The following is a 23,773-nucleotide window of genomic DNA, read 5'->3' on the forward strand; positions in this document are numbered from 1 at the left end:
GCTCCAGCTTTCTTCACCATCTAAAGACATGCAGGTTAGGTGGATAGGAAAATATAAACTGTCCGTAGGACTGCGGTCTGACCAAGGTGTACCCCATCTCACGCCCTATGACTGCTGAGCTAGGTTCCAGCCCCCCGCGAATCGATCATGGATAAGCGGTTAAAGATGAGTGTGTGTCCACAGAACATCAGCCCAGAGGCATCATCAAGTAAACAGATGGAGTGGGGAAGAAGCACACATAACTATGGGTTGTTTATTCTCGTGCAAAGAATACATGCACTTTATGTGTTCGCATATACAGTGACAAAGTCCTGTTGCCATTTAGTCACGGCTTTTAGACACCAGTCACACAATCAGCTGCGCTATTTATTGATCAGAGCGGACTGTGAACAGAAGAAACCTTGTTAATGGGCAACATCAAACGGCTGCTTGGTGTGAATGAGGCTGTACTGACAACAAAAACATGAAAAGTATTTAGCATTCCCTGCAAATGGCCTTTATTTTTGCCTAATCTGTCACAAAAAATTGTAAGTGGTTGGATAAAGGAGGGTATTAATGCAACTCTCGCACATGGCAAAGTTTAGTGCTGAGTTTTTCCAAGTGGTGACTGGTGAAGGCCCTGTGATAGACTGGTGTTCCTGTCCGATTGTAGGATGCTTCTGACATCCACCACCAACTTGTGTCATTTCGGAGACTGAATATAGGACGTTTCAGACGTTGGCCACCAACCTGGGTCATTTCTGACACTGAATATAGGATGTTTCGGACATCGGCCATCAACTTGGGTCATTACAGGCACTGAATATAGGATGTTTCAGACATCGGCCATCAACCTGGGTCATTACAGGCACTGAATATAGGATGTTTCAGACATCGGCCATCAAAGTCCTGGAGAAGGTCATTGCAGAACAACTAATAGAACATCTCGAGTCAAACCAATTGCTGCATCCCCAGCAGTTTGGGTTCAGACAAAAGTACAGCACAGAGACTGCCAATTGTTTTTTGTTGGAGAAAATTAAGAATTGTCTGGACAAAGGCCAAGTTGTTGGTGCAGTGTTTTTAGATCTTAAAAAGGCCTTCGATACTGTCGACCATAGAATCTTATTAAACAAGCTCCAGTCTTTCAAAATCTCATCCAACACACTACAGTGGCTGAAAACATATCTTGAAGGCAGACAACAATGTGTTAGGGTGAATGGGAGTAAATCAATCCTGAAGCCTAATAACATGGGGGTACCACAAGGTTCTGTGCTTGGACCTTTGCTGTTCACCATGTATATAAATGACCTTCCAGACTGCTGCAAAGGTGTAAACTGTCAGCTCTATGCCGATGACACAGTCATCCATGTGTCTGCCAAAACTTCCACTCAGGCAGGGCAGCAGCTGACCCAGGCCTTATCTCACATCTCCTCTTGGCTTGAGCAATCACACTTAACCCTAAATGTAAAGAAAACTGTTGCCGTTTGTTTTTCTATCAAATCACGATCTTTAAATGACCCCTTTGTCGTATCCATTAATGATGAAATAATCCAAGAGGCAATAGAAACAAAATATCTTGGGATCATAATTAATAGCAACTTAAAGTTTCAAAGTCATGTAAAGTACATCTGTAAAAAAGTAAAATCAAACTTATGTTGCTTTCGCTTCATAAGACGGGAGCTGTCACATCAAGCTGCTCTGCTGTACTTACATGCCATGGTCTTCTCCCATCTCTCATACTGTCTCACCTCATGGTCACAAACGTCTGCATCCACGCTCAAGCCTGTAATATCTTTGTACAAGCAGGCTATCAAGGTGTTTGACAGAAAGCCTATGAGGTGGCACCATTGTGATATCATCCAAAAGCACAAACTTTTTACATTTGAGAATTTTGTACATTTTTGCACATTGAAATTGTTTTTTAAATGTCTACATAATCATGTGTCACCACTGTTCTCTCGTTTGGCTGTCAGACGTCAAGGCTCTCTCAGACCAAACACCAGAGCCTCTGTGAGTGGGGACTGTGTGGTTCCAAAGCACAGATCATCTTTTGGACAGTCCAGCTTCTCTGCTGGAGCCCGAATGTGGAACTCACTCCCCACACATTTAAAACTGCAGACTGATATGACCACCTTTAATAGGTGTGTGAAACTGTGGCTAAAATCAGGACAGAACTGTGCACATGGTGATGTATAAAATGAAATGTATCGTATATAGTAGGTGCAATTGTGTAAATTTTGTATTGTGTTAATTCTAAAAGCCCTCTTTGGACAGGTGTTGAAAATTAGCATATTTTGCTATAACACTTAAAACATTGCATCTGGTTTGTCCAATGTGAATGTTATGTCCATATTAAATAAATAAATAAACCTGGGTCATTACGGGCACTGAATATAGGATGTTTCGCACATCGGCCATCAACCTGGGTCATTAGGGGCACCGAATATAGGATGTTTTGCGCATCGGCCACCAAACTGGGTCATTACGTGCACCGAATATAGGATGTTTCAGATATCGGCCATCAACCTGGGTCATTATGGGCACCGAATATAGGATGTTTCGCACATCGGCCATCAACCTGGGTCATTAAGGGCACTGAATATAGGATGTTTCGCACATCGGCCATCAACCTGGGTCATTAAGGGCACTGAATATAGGATGTTTCGCACATCGGCCATCAACCTGGGTCATTACGGGCACCGAATATAGGATGTTTCGCACATCGGCCACCAACCTGGGTCATTACGGGCACCGAATATAGGATGTTTCGCACATCGGCCACCAACCTGGGTCATTACGGGCACCGAATATACGATGTTTCGGACATCGGCCATCAACCTGGGTCATTACGGGCACCGAATATAGGATGTTTCGGACATCGGCCACCAACCTGGGTCATTACGGGCACCGAATATAGGATGTTTCGGACATCGGCCATCAACCTGGGTCATTACGGACACTGAATATAGGATGTTTCGGACATCGGACATCAACCTGGGTCATTTCGGACACTGAATATAGGATGTTTCAGACATGAACTGCAAATTCTGTTTTTTATTATTTTCTTTTTTATTATCTTCTTTCTTTGTGATAGACTGGTGTCCTGTCAGATTGTAGGACGTTTCTATAGGATGAACTGCAAATTCTGTTTTTTATTATTTTCTTTCTTTTTTCAATATTTTAACATAAACATTTTAAATATTTTTTTGTCATGGTTTTTGTTCTTTCTGTCTTCAGAAATAAGATCACATGTTCAAGTATCAAACTTTATTATCACAGTGTATCAAAGTGTAATGCATACAAAATATATAACAGTCTATTTTGAGTTAAACGTTGCACATCTAAGGTGTGATCCAAATGGTGGAGGTGTTTTTATGAGCACATTTTGAGTCACAGTATAACTATATTTTGGCCACCAATCAGTTGTCAGTCAATCAATCAATTTAGTCTTTCTTTTATTCACATCAGTAAATGCACATACGTAAAAGTTCCCTGTTGTAGCCAAATATATATATGTATATGTGTATGTGTGTATGTGTATATGTGTATGTGTATATGTATATATATATATATATATATATATATATATATATATATATATATGCGTGTGTATGTTTGTCTTTTTTTCCATTTCCTTTGTGAGTAGGTGAATTCTTGTTAAGCTTAGAGTATTGTGAAAAGTTTTGATGCACCTTGAACCATTCATAGTTATGTGATGCATGAAGGTTTTTTCTTTTCCACAAGTGGGTCTACAGAAAAACTAATTCCAAAAATTTTGAACATTCCTGCTGCAACAAAATTCAAATATGTGAGTTGATTTTCCTCTTTCATGAAACAGATTTTCTGTAAACAAATGTGGATTTGTCACTGAAAATGGCAGGTGTTTGTAAAGGTATTTGAACTTTGGGTGGCCCTTTTCTTGCTTCTTTATTATATGGAATTGTCGAGCCCTCAGCCACACAGCAACATTGCTCATTGATTGCCCAGTAAATACTTTGTGATGATAAAATCTGGAAATGAGAACAAGAACTTGCAGGATGTGTCTTAAAATACATGCACCCGATCATGAATCTGCACCTCTTTTACAGGGTTTTCCATCTGGACTTTGGACATAGCTGGTGTAAGAACGAGGAGTTCCGCGCATGATGTAGATCTGAGAGGTCGAGGGTTCCTCTCCGCTTCTTATTCGGCACGCCGACTCAGAGACGGCTGCCGTAGTTGCGTGTGCTCCCCCCGCCATCAAATGCAGCGAGGAAGGCCATCGTCTAATTATCTGTTTAATGTCATGATTCAGCCGGCTCCTGAAGCGTGGCGGTGGTAGCAGGGAGTGGGGGAGGGGAGCGACAGGCAGCGGGACTGCGAGCGTGGCCCTTTGATGTGGAAGATAATTATTTCTGTAGTTAGGATAATTAGCAAAAGTCCAGAATAAAAGTAAATCGGCTAACTGTCGCTTCCACTGTAGCCTGACTGAAGGGGAGCCGTGAGCCAAGCAAGATTGTCCTCTTTGGAAGTTTTACCTAAAGCTGATCTTCAAAACGTGCATTTTGCCATACTTTTGCATTCATGCATTATCCCCCCGCCACCACCTGCTACATTGTCTCTGACGTCCCACGGTTGCTTCTGTGTGTGTTTGGGTTTACATATGGTGCCCTCGGGGCAATGTGGGATTTTTTTTTTGCATGCATGCACGTACTTCTTTGCGTTGGCAGATGTGCACACGAGCGTAAGTGGCTTCATCCCCTGCACTCTGGAAAAGAGACTCCCCCGCGGTTCTTGTTGCCATTCCAAGGACACTGTTGTGATTGACGGGGCTTAATGTGTATCTTGGCAGAATTTGATTTCATCCCGGGGCTCCGCCACAAGGCCCCATTTTAGATTTACGCTTCACCCCCCCCCCCCCCCCCCCACTCACTCCCAGCTTCCCCTCCCATTTGCTGCCGAACAAACAGAAACAGAATTACCTCTTCTGCAGGGGCTTCTGCTTGTCCGCTCGCTGCATTGTAGCGAGATCATGTGCGGATCTTTGTCGCTGGGTGATTGTGTTGCTTGTGGGTTTTTTCTTTAATTTATTTATTTTCGAGGATGTATGGGAGGATTTACACACGTGGGAGTGAGTGAAGACAGAGCAGGTGCGGCTCTATGAGCAATTTTTTTAATATACGCATTTCATTTTATGTATTTCATGCTTCCATGCGCACATGCTAGCACATGTGTGCTTTGTGGCATATGCCATTCCCTGCTTCTCTGGTCCATGCTCGCGTTCTTGTTTATGCCTGAGGATGTGTGTGTGTGTGTGTGTGGGGGGGGGGGGGGGATTGTAGATGCACCTGCTGCCAGAGAGCTGTAATTTCCTTTGCAGAATTTAGCTGAATAATCGTACTCCCCCCCACCGGCGCCTCGAGCTGCAAAGTACCGACGAGATGAAACAAAACAATGATTTGTGGCGGGACTGTCAGAAAAGTTGCACCCAGCTCAGTCTTAGGCAAGATGGTGTTGCAACTTCCGGATGCATAATTTGTCCCAATTTAAAGCATAGAAGAGGCGGCTCAGAGGGATAAGGAGTTGGGTTACCAATATGTAGACCTTGGTTTGATCCCCAGTCACACTGCCTATGGCTTTGGACAATACCCTTCATCTGCATTAGCACGTCTCCGCATCCACTACATCACGGAACCACCCGGTGTCCTGGATGACAACCGACTGTCTGCGGGAGCCAGGTTGAGCCTGGGCTCTCTTCTGGCTGCTTAGCTTAGTTCACCCAGCTGTAAAGGGGTACTGGCCTTGGCTCAGGAAGTAACCTACATTGAACTGGCATCACATCCAGGGGGAGTCGTAGACTCTCCTCTACCTCATGCCATGAATGGGGCTCAGTATGTGTATAGGTCTTCTTCAAATGGAAGACGTTTGTTGTTAATACGTTATTGTAGTGTGAAGCGACGCTATTGTACTTTATACACCAGTTACCATTTTTGTTTAGCTTTGTTGGCTAGCAAGATAAAAAGTAAGTCCCTTCGGCTGCTCCCTTGTTTGCACTCGGGGTCGCCACAGCAAATCCAAGGTGAATCTGCATGTTGAACTGGCACAGGTTTTATGCCGGATGCCCTTCCTGACGCAACTCCACATTACATGGAGAACTGTGTCAGGGGTGGGATTTGAACCCGGAGCCTTCTGCACTGAAACCAAGCGCATTAACCACTTGGCCACCACCCCTGCTTTGTTGGCTAGAAAGATACGGTTGACTTATTAATGTCTAAATTAACAGTAGCTCATCTAGCTATAGTTAGCTTACTTATACTTTTATTTTACATGATGTAGATTTTTAGTGGCTCTTCAGTTTATGGGTTCTTTAATAGATATCAACAGATAGTATCTAAGTTTGGGGTTTTCCATTAGAAAGCACATAGAGTATGGATTTTGTCTTCCTATAGTAAGCTAGCAGGGTGAACTTTAGATAGATACCTAAAACATATAGCCTACTAGCTATAATTTAGTTTTACAAGTCTACAGACTAGGTAGACGTATACTACAATCTTCTCCTGTATGAATATTTAGGTTTTATAAGCTAACTCCTATAATATTATGTCGTAACTATATTTATTTTATATGTTGCTTATGAGGTCTGATAGAAAAGTATCCAACCTTTTTATTTTTTTTAAAAACCTGATGGATTTGAATCACGTGTGCTTGCATGAGCCAACGTTGAACCTTCGTGCGCATGCGTGATTTTTTTCACGCCTGTCGGTTGCGTCATTTGCTTGTAAGCAGCCTTTGTGTGAGGACGGGTGGAGTCTCTTGTCGTTTTTTCTTTGCAAGGAAATGGCGGAACGACTGGAGCAGCGCGACTGCATCAAATTTTGCCACAAACTGGGCAATAGCCAGGTGGAAACCATTTGGATTATACAGACGGCTTTCGGTGACGATCCTCTGGGCATCACACAGATTAAGGAGTGGTACAACCGCTTTAAAGACATCCGCACAACGGTGGAGGGCGAGCCGCGCTCCGATCGGCATCAACACGCTGAAACGACCGGATCATTTCTAAAATGAACCCTGTGGTGATGTGGGACCGTCGTGTGACTATCCGAGAAACTGCGGAAGAGGTGGACATCAGCACTTTTTCGTCACATTCCACTGTGAAAGTAGATTTTGCCATGAAAAGAGTTGCGGCGAAATTCATCGGCACTTTGATGGCACAGCAACAGCGCCTCCGTAATGAAGCCTCACAGGACATGTTGTAACATGCCCTGACATGTCCATCTTGTCCACAATTTCTTGGATAGTCACACGACTGAAAAGCCACCGAAAGCCGCCTGAATCTTCCGAATGGTTGACGAGCTGGGCATGTTACAACATGTCCTGTGAGACTTCAACACGGAGGTGCTGTTGCTGCGCCATCAGCTTCGTGCCGATGAATTTCACTGCCACTCTTTTCATGGCAAAATCTTCTGTCACAGTGGAAATGATCCGGTCGTTTCAGCGTGTTGATGTCGATTGGAGCGTGGCTCACTCTCCACCGTTGTGTGGACGTCTTTACACCGGTTGTACCGCTCCTTAATCTGTGTGATGCCCAGAGGATCGTCACCGAAAGCCGTCTGAATAATCCGAGTGGTTTCCACCTGGCTATTGCCTAGTTTGTGGCAAAATTTGATGCAGTCGTGCTGCTCCAGTCGTTCCGCCATTTTCCTTGAAATGAAAATCCGCCGAGTGCACTGCACGTCCTCACACAAAGGCTGCTTACAAGCAAATGACGCAACCGACAGGCATGAAAAAAATCACGCATGCGCACGAAGGTTCAAGGTTGGCTCATGCAAGCACATGATCCAAATCCATCAGGTTTTTGGAAAAATAAAAAGGTCGGATACTTTTCTAACAGACCTCGTACTTCCCTGATCGTGTAAATATCACTTATATACATGCTGTCCATATTCTTGAGCCACTTAAGTGGGTAGGGAGAGTTCCCGTGGGATAAAATAGCTTTTCAACCTACCATCCCTGGTTCTCAAGACCAGGCAACTAAGTGGCTCTATTCTTTTTTTTAGATATTTAGATATACTTTAGTATACACTAGTAGAGTTCTGCTTTAGAACTGCTATGTATAATAGAAGATATACCTTACTGAATTTTCATGTTGTCCATTTGGGATTCCCGTAAAACCTTATATTGTAGCACTACGCTTTACTGCAAACGCTCCGCTTTCAGATGTTGCGAAAGTGAAAATGGAGTTTCGCTGAACATCTGCTAGTTTCTGATGCCGTAAGCACCAAGTTAACTGCAAGCCTACCGCTGGCAACTCATGTTCTTGACTATGCCCATCTCAATAAAATCAAACTATGCCACTAGATGTTTCACTGAAACAGTAGCATCATACTTGGTACGAATGAGTGCGAGCCAAGCCGAATCAGGTGGAATGTCAACAAAACATAGTTCGTGCTACATCTGGGAGGGAATAAGAATTGCGGAGGACAGCCGTCTGAATACCCAGACTGCGCTCCGACCCGCCTTGACTGATCTGTGCACATGCCATGCGCATGAGCCTCGGAATGCAGTACAAATGTAGGTGGAACACTGTAAGAGTACCTGGACAGCTCCCAGAATGCACTTACAAGCCGTACGATTGCAGTCCGATTGCAGTTTGGCAGAATATATTCCAGCAGTGCTTGAGGTGCACTCGTGGTGTGTTCAGGCACATTTGAGACAGTTGGCCAGGGTTCGACGTGGCGGAAACATGCCGAACGTCTTCCTGAACATAATCAGAATGTCACGAATGGTGTTTTCATGCTGTCAGATTGTTTAGAATACAGACTGCGGTCAGGCGGCACTTCCATATTTTTCCACTTCGACTACGTCAGGCACTTCCATATTTTTCCACTTCGACTACGTCCTGAATGTTTTCAAATGAGCAAAACATTCGGGGCGGCCGCACGACTGAGCCCTACGGTTTGGAATGTGCTCGGAATACTGTCCGTCGGCTGAGAATGCATCTCATCACCTCCCGCATGTTGGTCAAATTTTCATTCGGCCTCATTCAAGCCTCTACTGTGATGAGGTTATGAGCAAAACACCACCCCCCACTTGTCTCTTTATAAACACGGAAAGACGCAAAGGTTTCATGAACAGGAACGGGACTCGCATTCAGTAAATGTGCACTAGTGGCAGGTTTGATGATAAAAAACAAGAAACTGAAAAGCTCAGGTTATAACACAGTCAGAGGGAGTGTTCCATCATTCTCTACACAGGTCACCATTATCCTACGACATCTTTACATAGAAAATACGTGTTGGCTGTGAAATCAATGTCATTTAAAATGTCATTTGAAGAACCTGAAATCAAGAGATTAAATAAGTCAGAACTATAATTACAGCTTTCAGGCATAAATTTGGCTTATAACAAGATGGTTTATAAATGGGTGGTGTTGTGCAATATGTCCCCTTTAATTCCCAAGTTTGTCTGTTATTAGCAGCACAGTGCTGGAAATAAAATTGCTTTTAAGGCATTTGAATGCATTCCGAGGAGACACTTGCTGTCAGCGTTTCCATAAACGCACTGCATTTTGCATCCTTCCACTCCAAGATGAGTCGAAGTTGTCATTCCCGGGACGCCGTTCAGCTCGCACCAAAGTGTAGACTCGGTTTAGCAGAACAGGCACTGCTGTGTATTTTAAATCCACAGGCCCCACTCTCCCTGGTGTTTAGATAGCTCACTCTTGTCTCACAGAGATCTGTGGCGGTAACGCTGTTATCGCCGCAGCAAAGCCTGCCATCCAGGTTTATTCGTTTGGGCGAAGACTGACATTACTGCAATAGCGTCCCTCCTTATCTCCATCTCTTCCTGAGACTCAGGCAGCGACTGCAAACCAAGACGAATTCCTGTTTTAGCTAAGGAGGAAACGCCGGCTTTGTATCTTTGTTATGCACGGAGGCACTGCTGAAATGTCGTTGTTTATCATTCATATGGATGTGCACAAGCATACGCATATCCACTGATGTGGTTTTATATCTTGAAAGCAGCTATGTTCTGTTTTTAAAATGAATTTATCTTGACTGTGAGGACCATCACTGCTAAATGTAGCAGCAAAGCTGCTATTTGTCGAGGGAGATATTGACAGAAAATTAGCAAAAAATTTATGTTTTGTTTCTTTTTAGATACACAGGACATGGTTATCTGGAGTCATTGGTTGAAGATACACCTACTATTAAAGCTGTATGGCCTTTGGGTTTTGTAAGATTTACATCCTAAAACATTTCTTTGGCACCACTATAATTTTGTTCCTTAGCATTTTTAAGTAAGGGATTCATAATATGATATTGCCATGTGATCAAAATTCACACTGAATTTTGACCCCTGATGGGTAGAAATTCAAATGATCAGAAACCACAACCTACATTTGGTGGCGATGTCCTAGATCATGTGGAGGCTTCCACCAATGTGTGCAAGGGATGCTGGTAAGGAAACAACAACTGCCAGTCAGAGTAAAGAGAGGCAGTATGACATCAGCTGGCTGCTCGCTCGAACAAAATAAACTAAGACAGTAGAAGATGCTCCAAAACAGTTGATTTCTTTATGAATCTAATATGTTTCTCATATATTTTGTAAAGGTTAGTGAGAAATAAACACATCTAAAACTTAAAAACTCTGTTTTTGTAAGCACTGAAAATTCTTTTTGGGGACGTTTGTTGGAGCTGCAACGATGAACCACCAACTACTTTTATAATTGATAAAAGGTTTTGAGTCTTTATTCCAAATAATTCCAATTCTCTGATTTCAGCTTCTTAAATGTGAATATTTTCAGGTTCATGACTAGTTTTATTTTGCTCTCTCTGACAGGAACTTGAATATTCTTGGGTTGTGGACAAAACAAGGCTTTTGAGATGTCGTCTTAGACATCTTTCACCATTTTCTGTCATTTTATAGACCAAACAACTAATAACAATATACCCTTTATTGTTATTGTACATATGCATACATACCATACAATTAAATTTGTCCTCTGCATTTAACCCATCCTAATCACAGTTATACAACCCCTGGCAAAAATTATGGAATCACCGGCCTCAGAGGATGTTCATTCAGTTGTTTAATTTTGTAGAAAAAAGCAGATCACAGACATGACACAAAACTAAAGTCATTTCAAATGGCAACTTTCTGGCTTTAAGAAACACTATAAGAAATCAGGGAAAAAAAATTGTGGCAGTCAGTCAGGAAAAAAATATGGAATCACTCAATTCTGAGGAAAAAATTATGGAATCATGAAAAACAAAAGAACGCTCCAACACATCACTAGTATTTTGTTGCACCACCTCTGGCTTTTATAACAGCTTGCAGTCTCTGAGGCATGGACTTAATGAGTGACAAACAGTACTCTTCATCAATCTGGCTCCAACTTTCTCTGACTGCTGTTGCCAGATCAGCTTTGCAGGTTGGAGCCTTGTCATGGACCATTTTCTTCAACTTCCACCAAAGATTTTCAATTGGATTAAGATCCGGACTATTTGCAGGCCATGACATTGACCCTATGTGTCTTTTTGCAAGGAATGTTTTCACAGTTTTTGCTCTATGGCAAGATGCATTATCATCTTGAAAAATGATTTCATCATCCCCAAACATCCTTTCAATTGATGGGATTAGAAAAGTGTCCAAAATATCAACGTAAACTTGTGCATTTATTGATGATGTAATGACAGCCATCTCCCCAGTGCCTTTACCTGACATGCAGCCCATATCATCAATGACTGTGGAAATTTACATGTTCTCTTCAGGCAGTCATCTTTATAAATCTCATTGGAACGGCACCAAACAAAAGTTCCAGCATCATCACCTTGCCCAATGCAGATTTGAGATTCATCGCTGAATATGACTTTCATCCAGTCATCCACAGTCCACGATTGCTTTTCCTTAGCCCATTGTAACCTTGTTTTTTTCTGTTTAGGTGTTAATGATGGCTTTCGTTTAGCTTTTCTGTATGTAAATCCCATTTCCTTTAGGCGGTTTCTTACAGTTCAGTCACAGACGTTGACTCCAGTTTCCTCCCATTCGTTCCTCATTTGTTTTGTTGTGCATTTTAGATTTTTGAGACATATTGCTTTAAGTTTTCTGTCTTGACGCTTTGATGTCTTCCTTGGTCTACCAGTATGTTTGCCTTTAACAACCTTCCCATGTTGTTTGTATTTGGTCCAGAGTTTAGACACAGCTGACTGTGAACAACCAACATCTTTTGCAACATTGCGTGATGATTTACACTCTTTTAAGAGTTTGATAATCCTCTCCTTTGTTTCAATTGACATCTCTCGTGTTGGAGCCACGATTCATGTCAGTCCACTTGGTGCAACAGCTCTCCAAGGTGTGATCACTCCTTTTTAGATGCAGACTAACGAGCAGATCTGATTTGATGCAGGTGTTAGTTTTGGGGATGAAAATTTACAGGGTGATTCCATAATTTATTCCTCAGAATTGAGTGATTCCATATTTTTTTCCCTCTGCTTGGTCTAAAAAAGTAACTGTTACTGACTGCCACAATTTGTTTTTCCTGATTTCTTATAGTGTTTCTTAAAGCCAGAAAGTTGCCATTTGAAATGACTTTAGTTTTGTGTCATGTCTGTGATCTGCTTTTTTTCTACAAAATTAAACAACTGAATGAACATCCTCCGAGGCCGGTGATTCCATAATTATTGCCAGGGGTTGTAGTTAATCACAGTTCAAGTGTTTTTCCACTACTTCTTGATGTTTTACTTATTTTCATTCACTCATCTTCAACTGCTTATCCGGAACCGGGTCGTGGGGGCAACAGCTCCAGCAGGGCATCCCAAACTTCCCTTCCCTTCCACATTAGCCACCTCTGACTGGAGATACTGAGGCATTCCCAGGCCAATGTGCAGATATAATCTCTCCACCTAATCCTGGGTCTTCCCCAGGAGATGACCAGGGGGCATCCTCACCAGATCCCTGAATCGGGATTTAATTTTATTCCCCCCACCTTCCCCATAATGCCAAGGATGTATTAGTTAAGTGAAAGTCAGTAATTCTAGAAAGGAAGGTTGTTAAAATTACAAAGGATGAAAAAGATCATGTTGTCTTTTCCTTTTTTTTTTTTAAACTACTGGATCTGGCAACATTGTACGGTCAAACTCTGCAACTTATCTTGGTGGACGGTGACAATAAAGTCACCAGTTTTTTTGTTTTTTACCCCCCACAGAGTGCTGTATTATGTAAAAGTAGTTCTGTCTGTGGTCCTGTCGCGGTTTTATTGCACCCGCCCCCCCACCGCCCCCTCCCTTGGCCCCCAAACCAATCTATTTGTGAGGCTTAGTTTCGGTTTTCCTGTTGGGGCCTATTAATGCCACCCAACATTTCCCTGTTGCACCTGACTCTGTAAGCGTTTGCGTCGCGCGGTGTTTTTGCACACATTTGTGCTGTTAAATGATTAATGTTGAATATAAACACCCTCTCCCCTCCTCCCCCGGCTTCCCTCGCTTTCTCCCCTTCTCCTTTCCTCTCCCTATCTCCCACATGCTGTTGCTTTTACAGACTAAAGGGAGGAACTCCAGCCGACCTCGCATTACAAATGTATAGTGTATAATTACCCATGATGCTCTCTCGCTGTTTTGCATCTCATTTCTTTCGCTCGCTTGCTCTCTTTTTCTTAACACAAAACAGCCAAACCCGATAAGGCGAAAAACTTAGCTAAATTAAACATGTCAGCTTCTTTAATGGAGTTTATTTACTTTGGTGTGTTTACCTGTTAATGTCGGCTATGTTTTCATTTGCATGCTGGTCCTGAGTGTGTTTGTCTGCGTGTGCGGCTAGCCTTGAGGATTAGCCGTGCTATGACACGCTGGTAGCTGAAAATGAAGCCAAATTCCTTATACTGTATGTAACAGCCAGCAAATCGGTGACTGTGCACAAATTCTTGAAAAATAACCATCATATCATGTGATCAGTCGCATAAAAGAGTCGTATTGTTGTAGGATTGTTTGTTAGCTGCTTTTTACTGTTGTGTATGCTTGGGGTTTCTTCAAAGTTTCACATTTCTATGTTTGTGCATGAACACTACACTGCCACTGGGACAATTCTATGGTAACTGAATTACTGCCCATATTTTAGTGATTCCATGTCACACACAGTATATATTTTTTCTCATAACTGATCTTTGATCCTGATCACCAAAATTTGATTCTTATCTTTGATGGAGATTGCAGATCAAAATCCTGACTGCATGTGGTGATTCTTGACCTTGGATCTCTCTCTTCAGATAATGGTGATTCCTGACTGTAGCTCTGTCTTTGGATATGGTCTTTGATCCAGGTAATTGATATTTGATACCTCCTCACATATGGTGTCTTTGATCCTGATCACCAAAGCTTGATCCAGATCTTTGATAGTGATTGCAGATCAAATTCCTGACTGTATATGGTGATTCCTGACCTTGGATCTCTCTTCAAATATGGTCTTTGATCCAGGTTACTGATGTTTGATACCTAATCACATATGGTGTCTTTGATCCTGATCAGCAAAATTTGATCCAGATCTTTGATATTGTTGGGTGATCTTTGAAAAGAATTCTTTGAGGTGGTCACTGACCTTTGATGACTAATCACATATTTGATCTCAGATGGCTGATAATATGATAATGATTACTTTTGTGTAATCAGGATCAAAGGTCAACTGATTTCTTTGATCTTCCAGGGCCCATAACCACCTCTTCTCTCACACAAACACTGGGGATCACATAACATCTTTGGTGCAGGAATCCAGAGTTGCAAGCCCATGGCCCTATAGAATGGAATTTTTTTTTCCTGAGAGGGTGTCCAGAATGCTTAATCTCAGTGCATTAATAAGAGGAAAAAATGGTCCTTGAGATGTTTCTATGATGGCAATAAACAACTAATGACTAGTATATTATCCTGCAGCAGTTAAAAGGCACTCTCCTTCATCAGGAATCAAGCATCTGTCCAATCTGCTGTCACAGATGAGTTTTTGGTCTCCATTGTGACAGATGTTGTGACTTTGCTCTTCACAGCTTCAAATTCACAGAGTGGCAAATTTTGCTCAGTCTTATTGGTTGCCTGAAAATGCAGCACTTTTCTGTAAAGTTGGAAGGATTTTCAGTTTAAAATGCTCAGAACAGCTGCACGAAAAAGATGAGTGCTCTGGAAAAAAGACACAGGGTGCAGTGCTTTTTCTGGACGAGGCGGCATGCGGCCGCATACGCTCCGTTCTCAATTAGAACTGAATAAAAGATGCTACCGCTCAGAGAAAAGCACTTCATGGACACAAGGCCGTACTCGGTAAAACGCTAACTGATTACATTCATCACCGTCATATATTGTTAAGATGGCTGATGGTTGTCATGGTAATTGGTCAACATGTTTAGACTTTGAATATGCCAACGTTAGATGTTTATGGATGTGGCGAACGGGTACCACATGCTTTGTGACGAACTAAGGACATGCGTACAGTACATTCTCCTCCAGTCATCATCTGTCAGTGTGGATAATGAAAAAATATTGCATCCATAAATCTAAATTTGTCAAGACACCCTCCCAGCTCGAAATTGTTATAAGAATTGTTTATAATAAAATACTTAAGAAAACTCCATCCCTCATAAACGTGTCTGACGTAAGACTACAAAATAATCCCTTGTGTTGTATTTGTCGAATTCATGCTTGAATAAATGGAAGCATCTCGTATAAAGTATCCAGTCGAGAAGGTGATGTTATTAAACCAACAGCTTTACAGTCGCGAATTCACTTATGAGTGTCAAAAACGTCTTGAAGACCAGTAAAAAGTCTGATTTCTTGATTGCAACATCACATGTACCGCCAGGCCCAGAAGTATTTGGACAGTGAAGCAATAGTTGGAATTTTGCCTTTGTGGATCACCCACAGGGTTCGATTCCAGGTGGAAGACGGCGGGAGTCATAGAGCTTCCCTTCCTGGACACCAGCATGGATTCCCAAAATTTCCTGTATATTTGTATTAATTGTATTGGTAGCACGGCCCAAGCAGATGGTCACCCCTCTGAGTCTGGTCTGCTTGAGGTTTCTTCCTCAAATCATTAGAGGGAGTTTTTCCTTACCGCTGTCACCTGTGTGCTTGCTCTAGGGGTTGGTAAGGTTAGACCTTACTTGTGTGAAACTCCTTGAGGCAGCTTTGTTGTGATTTGGTGCTATATAAATTGAAATTTGCACTATAATATCTACTCTGATTTTTTTTTTTGTATGAAAACCCTAATAAATTGTTACATGAGTGTTTCATACTTGTGAATTCATTACTTTTTAATTACTTTTACTTTATTTATTTATTTATTTGTTACAGTCCTAGAATTAAAGCGGAATATCTACAATATAAGTGCATTTTGATCAAATGTGAGGTAAAATTCCAAAAATAGTTACTGTGCAATACAGTAACTATTGTACTCAGACTTTTTTCCCACTCAAATATGGGATTTTTTAATTGTCAAATAATGGGATTTACCCTTTTAAAATCATAATGACAACAGAAACTACCCAAATGACCCTGATCAAAACCCCTGTTCTTAATACCGTGTAATGCTCCTTTTAAAATCAGTGACAGCTTGGAGTCTTTTGTGGACGAGGCTCTCTGATGGTGAAGCTGCCGCTGAATATGTCTTGAACTTTATTTACATCAATTACGAAGAAATACAAACAGTATGGAACTCTATGGTAAATCTGGGTGGAGTAGACAGTGACACTGCAAGAAGAAGAGTGAGGAAAGCCACCAAGACACCCAGACAACCCAGAAGAAGTTATAGGCCGATGTGGCTGTGATTGGAGATATTGTGCACAGTGCAAATTTTGCATCAGCACTCTTAGCTTCATAGTGGAGTACAGCGGAGAAGAATATTCTTTCACCAAAATGGCTCAAATATCGGCTTGCATCTCGGATGTAATTTCTGGGAATTTGTAGCTCAACTTTCAGGTCTTTTTTTTGAGAAAATCCTCCTCTATACCACTTCATCATGAAGCTGTATAACTGGGGATACAAAATATCCTCATGAAATCAACAATAATGATGAGAATAAAATTAAAGCAAATACAGCTCTGGTATCAGAATAATATCAGTATCAGCAGATATCCAATTTCAGGTATCGGGATAGGATCGGAAGTGGGAAAAAAAATGTGGATCGGAGCATCCCGAGGTCAAACCCTGATCAGGACACACATCCAGTAAAGACTTCCAGGCTAGACCTCCCATACTAACCCCCACACCACACAAAGTCCCACCACAGTACACTATAGAGTTGCTTTTTATTGTTTGCTTTGTTTGTTTTTAACAAACGTTGCAAACTTGGCAGCAACCTTTCACACCCAATCCAACTGTTAGCTCTGAGTGTGTTGTCTGTCACTGTGAAAAGCAAAGAGGCTGTGAAACCCACGACAAATATGGTTTTATTCTGTTCGGAAGGTTTTTTTTGTTTTGTTTTTTTTTTTTTTTTTACAGCCACTTGCGGAAAAACAATCTGTTCCGCTGCCTCCGTGACCACAGGCTTTTGTTTTTCTCTCATCAGTGTTTCGCACAAACAGCGTGAGATTTGACATCATATGTAGTTAACACAACACAATTCTATACACATCAACAGTGACACATATCTTTAAAATAATAAGAGTATAATGTGATATTAAAGGAGTCATGTTGTGTAAAAAAAAAAAAGTCCACATTTCACAGTTACATATTGTTGGAATTTCATGTTAAAAGTCCAGAAGTCCCAGAATTCTGGGACTTTGTATAGAGACTCTCCTCCTATAAATAACATTTACAGCTGAAACAACTCATTCCAGACATGTGACGTATGTATAATTCAGGGAAAAATGCAGTAGCTTCATTAGATTAAATGTTTTAATTTCACTTAAATTTATACAGCACAAAATCACAACAAAGTTGTCTTAAAGAGCTGCACACAAGCAAGTTTCCTTGTTGTTGTTGTTGTTGTTGTTGTTTTTTAATTAATTACACAGCGCTAATCACTGGATTTTGTCAGAATTCATTTCAAGTAAAGTGCCACAGAGCAAGCACGTTAACTTATATACATTCAAAACTATACCTCATGTTTGGCTCTTTCACAGAACTTTCGGGATACTCTTCAAGTGGACAAAAGTAAAAAAAAAAAAAAAAAACATATGTTTGTGGAAAAGCTGATGGAGTGTGTGCTCGCAGCTTCTCTTACAAGATGAAACTTGGCACAAATGTCATTTTTAAGGAACATTATGCAACAAAGAAGTAGTGATGGCAAGATGATGCCTTGAGACGCCCAACCAAATGCTTCAACAAATGCTGACATCTGTTGGATGTATAACACAATTTCTGAAGGCATGTAGTAATGGCAAGCAATGCTATAGTCATTGCTGGCAAATTCTATGGAAAAATTGAATTAATTAAAATTTACTGTTAGGTAAAAAGCTTTATTGTCAAGAGTTACCATCCTGTTTATCCATTTTTAATAAAACTGTCCTATCTTGCGCATTCTGTTAATAAGAACTGGGAATAATATAAAATTTAAAATGGACATATTTAATCTACTTCATGGCCAGGAGACTGTAATATTTTCAGCATTTGCTCAAGGTATATTGACATTTTTTTTTTTAAATTTTTATCTTTTGCATCCCTTCAGAAGCCAAGATTTTTCTACTCTTGATGTTCATGGGATTGCATGTTGAAGTGCTTCTTAATGAGATTAGATTAGATAGAACTTTATTGCTCCCTCAGGGAAATTGAATTTCCAGCAGTATTGTATAACAGCACACAGAGTATCAAAAGTGAAAGTAAAAAAAAATTTTGCAAATATAAATTCTTCCATAATGTCAGCAGTTTGTCCAGTGAATGAATAATTAATTCAATAAAACCTATTCATGAATTATTAGTTTGTTTGTTTTTTTAATGGTGAGTATTCCCAAAACCAACAAAGGCACGTTTTTTTTTGTTTGAGTTGCAGTTTGGCTGTGAAATCAACTTTAATCCTGACTCAATTAGCCACATTTGGGCTCCCATGTCGCCTGAGCTGCTTGGGCCCAGTTACAGCGGGGCCAGTGCAGGCATCCGATATATTTGCCGGCTGGGACTTCAGCGTGCCCATTACAGGCCCCAAAGCTTCGCCACAGCACCTCTTCAGGATACCAGGGGAACTGTGGGCAGCAATGTGCAGTAAGGGCCCACGCCCATATGTAATAGGCTGATAAATCACCCCTTAGCTCCAAATTAATGAAGGGCACGAGGGAGCAGGGTGAGTGCGTAATCAAACTGAAACAATTCACTGAATTGCTGTATCTGGTGATGCCAAAAAAAATCAATTGTAGCCTTATTTGTATCTGGTGTTGCTATAACACTCATGTTGCAAAGGCAACAAGTGAATGGGATAGTGCGGCGCTGCAGCTTTCAGCGGGTTATTTGCATTGGGAAGTCCATGGAAAGTAAAAGGTCCAGTGAAGGTCACTCTAAATAGTAAAAAAAAAAAAAAAAAAAAATGCAGACATCAATTTTTTTTTAGCTGGTTTTCCTGAAAAACAAGTTGAATCAACAACCTTGAGTTGATAGGAATCAAATAAAACCTTGAGGGCTGCGTAGCAAGCGTGTGAATACCATATTCATCACGTTCGTGCGCCATCGTAAATCTGGGGGAAAGAAAAAAAACAAAAACCCCACAAACAAAAAAGAGTGGAAGGATGTGTTTGTGTAATGGCATGTCCGCATTTTTTAGCAGAGGAGACCTTCAGCATAACAACAGCGCGCCACTGTGAGGCGGGAAGAGAAGGAGGCGGTGTGGCGGCGGAGGGGGAGAGGGGACAGCGAAAGGGAATAAAGTGAAAAGAGTTAGTTTGGTGGTCAACGCGCCACCTGTGATCCGCAGTAAAAACTAAACCCTCTCCTTCCCCCGCTCCTCTGTTCCCCCTCATCCCTTTGTTTTCAAGCTCCTCGGAGGATATCGCCACCATATTCTTTCAGCGGTAAAACGTCCCCAGGCTCAAAGCTATTTCAGATGCTTTACTGGTGGGCCCGAAGTGATAGAAAAGGCGTAATTTGTTTTGACTTTGCCTCTCACACAAACCAATCTCCCGGTGTTATTTAAGTCCCCGCTCCTCTCTCGCTCTCAGCAGCATGTGATGGCAAACAACAAATCTCAGGTTGCCATGGATCTCTGCTATTTATAGGCTGCTTTTTGCGGCTTCCCGCATGCGCACTCGCTCGCCCGGTGCTTATGCACCTGCGTGCTTTTAATCGCCATTGTTCTTGCATGCCATAGTGTTCTTTTTTCTTTCAAATGTGAGCTTTTGTTTGCCTAACACTGCTGAAGCACAGTCGTGTGCAAAATTATCGTGCTAATGCGATAACTGCAATCCATTGTTTTATACCCAAAGAGAAGACTTTGTAACTTTGAATTATACTTTAAAAAAATGTATTCATGCTGTATTCCCAGTGCACTCATATCTGGGCTGGTGTGATCCAAGGATGTGGCAAACGAGCTCAGGAATAGCGAAGGGAAGCCTAAAAAGCACCTGATGGTCCCGAAATAGAGCTTCATTATGCTAAAGCGGGGAAGGATCCAGCCCCTACCTGTTGATAATCAATTCCCTCTGGTGACTTCTGAACTGCTCTCTTCAGCCACGCTGCAGTGTGTTTAAAAAAAAGCCTCAAACTTCTGCAGGAGAGTTTTCTTCTTTCCACACCGGCAGGCGTCAGATTGTCCGTGTGCTTGAGGCATTTGTGTTTGTTCAGCTTGACATCAAGTTGTTTTGGCTTCTTTGATAAAACAAACGGGATTTAGTCCCCCGCCCTCCTTTCGTTTCCCCCAGCGTCTCACGAAACGCCTTTAGAGATTGAATAATTTGGCCGCCACGTCCCATCTCGGCGTGCATTATGGGGGAAACGAGATGCCGCAGAGAAAAGGAGGCTGTGCCGTACATGAAACCCATCATACATCCACGGCTCTAATTACTTCCACACTCCTCCCTTGTGTGTTAGATGGATTCTCAGGAGCCAAAAGCGGAGGATCAGCATTTTCTCTCTCTCCTCCTTTGTGTTCTTTTTCTCCTTTGTCACAGCAGGGCTTGTGTTATTAACCTTCTGTCTTCAAATGCAAATAGAATGCTACCGTCCTCTCGGTTTCTTCACCGCTGCTCTTTTTGGACAGCTGACGTTCTTTTTGAACATCCCACATCTTTCTCTCTGTGCTTCCAAAATAATTCCAGCAGACAGCCGGTGTCCAGCAAGGAAATGGAAAAATAGGACATTGCAGGTCACGCGCATAGACAGGAATTCATTGTAGGTTAGCTAGCCCCATCTTGCACCCGGCGCTAGTTTGCATCCAACACAGTTGTCATTTTCCCGTCCACGTTGTTTAAATAGCGAGAGTACTTGCACTCATCTGTCATTTGTTCAATTCATTCATTCATTCATTCAAAAAAAAAAAAAAAAGAACTCAGCACTTATGAATAATAAGAGACATGGCCACTCTGAGTGACAAACTCCAGAGCCCCGCTAGCAGTTTCTGCTAGCTGCTATAGTGTTACCTGTTTTTGTCCTTTCTGAGCATTTTATTACAAGTATGAGAAAATTTTATTGACTTTGTGGTTAAATGAGCTGGTGTACCATCTAAGATGTTTGTGCTCCAGTATTTATGTTGTGTGAAAGTTTGGTATTACTTAATATGTACGTTAGCAACAGATTGGCACTAATTAGCAGGTATCTGTAGCTTTATGACATGATAAAAAAATTAATTCAATAAATTCAAATTCAATTCAATATCCACTGCAGTGCAAATGTTATCTTGGCCAGTAGGCTGGTGTTCTGACTAACCATCCTACTTTGTTAAAACATTCTACCATACGCTGAATTTATAGACGCAACTGTTGAGTAGCTTACAGTAGTTATAAATTCTATCATTTACCCAGTATCTGTTATTTCGAATGATGTGAAACCAGCAAAACTGGAATGAAGGATCAATCTAAACAGAACTTTATTGGTGACACCAAATGGACAGGGTCCACAAAGCTAACACCATGCTTACAAGTATGCTAATGCAGAGGACAGCAGTCAAAAAACAAGCTACGAACAATAAGTTAAGACAGTCAACAACTCAGGCAAGACTTCGCTGTTGCATGACACTACAAATTCAACGATTTGACATCAAGTATTAACTTCACTAAAGTGGAAAAAACATGATATGTTTGTGTTGTGTGCATGAGCGCTAAACCTCTTTAGGATGTCTCGATAGGTAGAATGAAATGTTAAGACAGTGGTCATAGCTTGTAGCTCCAATACACCTGTTCTGAATGCTACGCCCAGTCCAAAAGTATAGGCGTTGTGAACCAAAGTTAGCCTGTTAGCCTGAGCTTGTTTGGGAACTTTGAGATAGCATTGTGTTCAGGTGTCATGCTAGTCTTTCCCTAGCTCTACCTATTGACCTATTTATGATTTGGCTAGGGGTTAGGCACAGCCAATAACACAACATTTGGAACCACTCCATTTGAGGTTCAAACCCACTCTTCAGAAAAAGATCACCCACCCCTAGCTACGCCCCTGCTGCACAGCAATTATAGTTTGTTTTCCGCTGAGAATAAGAAAAGGGCACAGCAGAGTGCAGAAATGCATCTAAGAGCGATCCGAAACATTACAAGTGTTTTTGTTTGATACCGAGGGCAGGCAGAAGACCAGGGGACAATAAAATGGAGACAAAATGGATTTCATGATGAAGTGCAAGGTTGATTTTGAGTGCTTCTGTGCTTGCACTTATATATCTATCTGTATAAATGTGTGAGCTTGTGCATGTTTGAGTGCGCGGGGGCTGAAAATGCACTGCTGCAGAACACACAGGGTCAGGGGTGTACTTGCTTTTGATGGCTCGAGCACTTCACTCCCACATCTAGTTCCCCATCCTCTTATTGCGCGGTGCTCTCAGCCACGTCGTTACAACCGCTGAGCACCTCTCAAGGTGGTTATTGGAACTCTCATCAGCGCAGCGCGCCGATTGGACGGTAGCCGCGGACGCCAGACTGAGACGGCAGTAATTATCAGATGTGAATCAAGCGTGAATAGACGTCTTGACAGCTCCCGCCCGGTAAAACGGACACCCGTTGACACCTTCGTTAGCCCGTCTGCATCCACTGACTCAAAGTCCACCCCTGCAATGACCGATGATGAGGACTCACGGTGTTGCACATAAAAGCTGTATTTGAGGTTGGTCCTAGAAGGACGCATAAACGTGGCAGCTGCACTTTAAAGTGCTGCCGTGTAGCTTGTAATGGCAGACACAATGAGATTCAGAGCTGTAAACGGCCTGTAATTTGGCAGTTACAGGAATAGAAATCCTTTATTGCAGCGGTTTAAATGCGCCGGCTGATGACCACATGCCCTCTTCTTGTCTTTGTGTCCGTATGTGAATCTGTCTTTCTGCGTCGAAACTTCATCGATTTCCTGTTTTAAACGAGTCTTCATAAGATGTAAGATGAACAGCAATGACCTTGGTGGCTTATTGGTGATTCTCATGATATTATTCTGCATATCTGGTTGATTGGCCATTTAGAAATGTGAGATGGTGGCCATTTTCCAAGATGGCCGCCAACATAACCTATTGAAAATCTAATTTGTTTTTTTTTTTTGCGTAGAAATGCTCCCATTTCATTGTTTTTTTTTTTTTAAGATACTGATGTAAAATTCCATTTAGGTATATTTTATTTTATTTACTATTTATGTTGTATTTTGCTTATGTGCCAAAGTTTATTACATTTGTAGCAAGGTGAAGCCCAGATTGAAAAGATGTACTAGCAGGGAATTCCCCTTTGGCTGAC

The 23,773-nt window shown here is 41.7% G+C and overlaps 1 long non-coding RNA gene across 1 annotated transcript; it reads right to left on the bottom strand.

Moving 5' to 3' along the window:
• Positions 1-1,191: 1,191 nt before the first annotated feature.
• LOC117504127 lies at positions 1,192-23,566 on the bottom strand. The gene is made up of 3 exons (XR_004558730.1): positions 23,554-23,566; positions 23,330-23,337; positions 1,192-1,383 (listed from the first exon to the last, which is right to left on the bottom strand). It is a non-coding gene; the product is annotated as an uncharacterized LOC117504127 (long non-coding RNA).
• Positions 23,567-23,773: the final 207 nt, after the last annotated feature.

Source organism: Thalassophryne amazonica, chromosome 22, assembly GCF_902500255.1.
Source record: "Thalassophryne amazonica chromosome 22, fThaAma1.1, whole genome shotgun sequence".
Taxonomy (NCBI): domain Eukaryota; kingdom Metazoa; phylum Chordata; class Actinopteri; order Batrachoidiformes; family Batrachoididae; genus Thalassophryne; species Thalassophryne amazonica.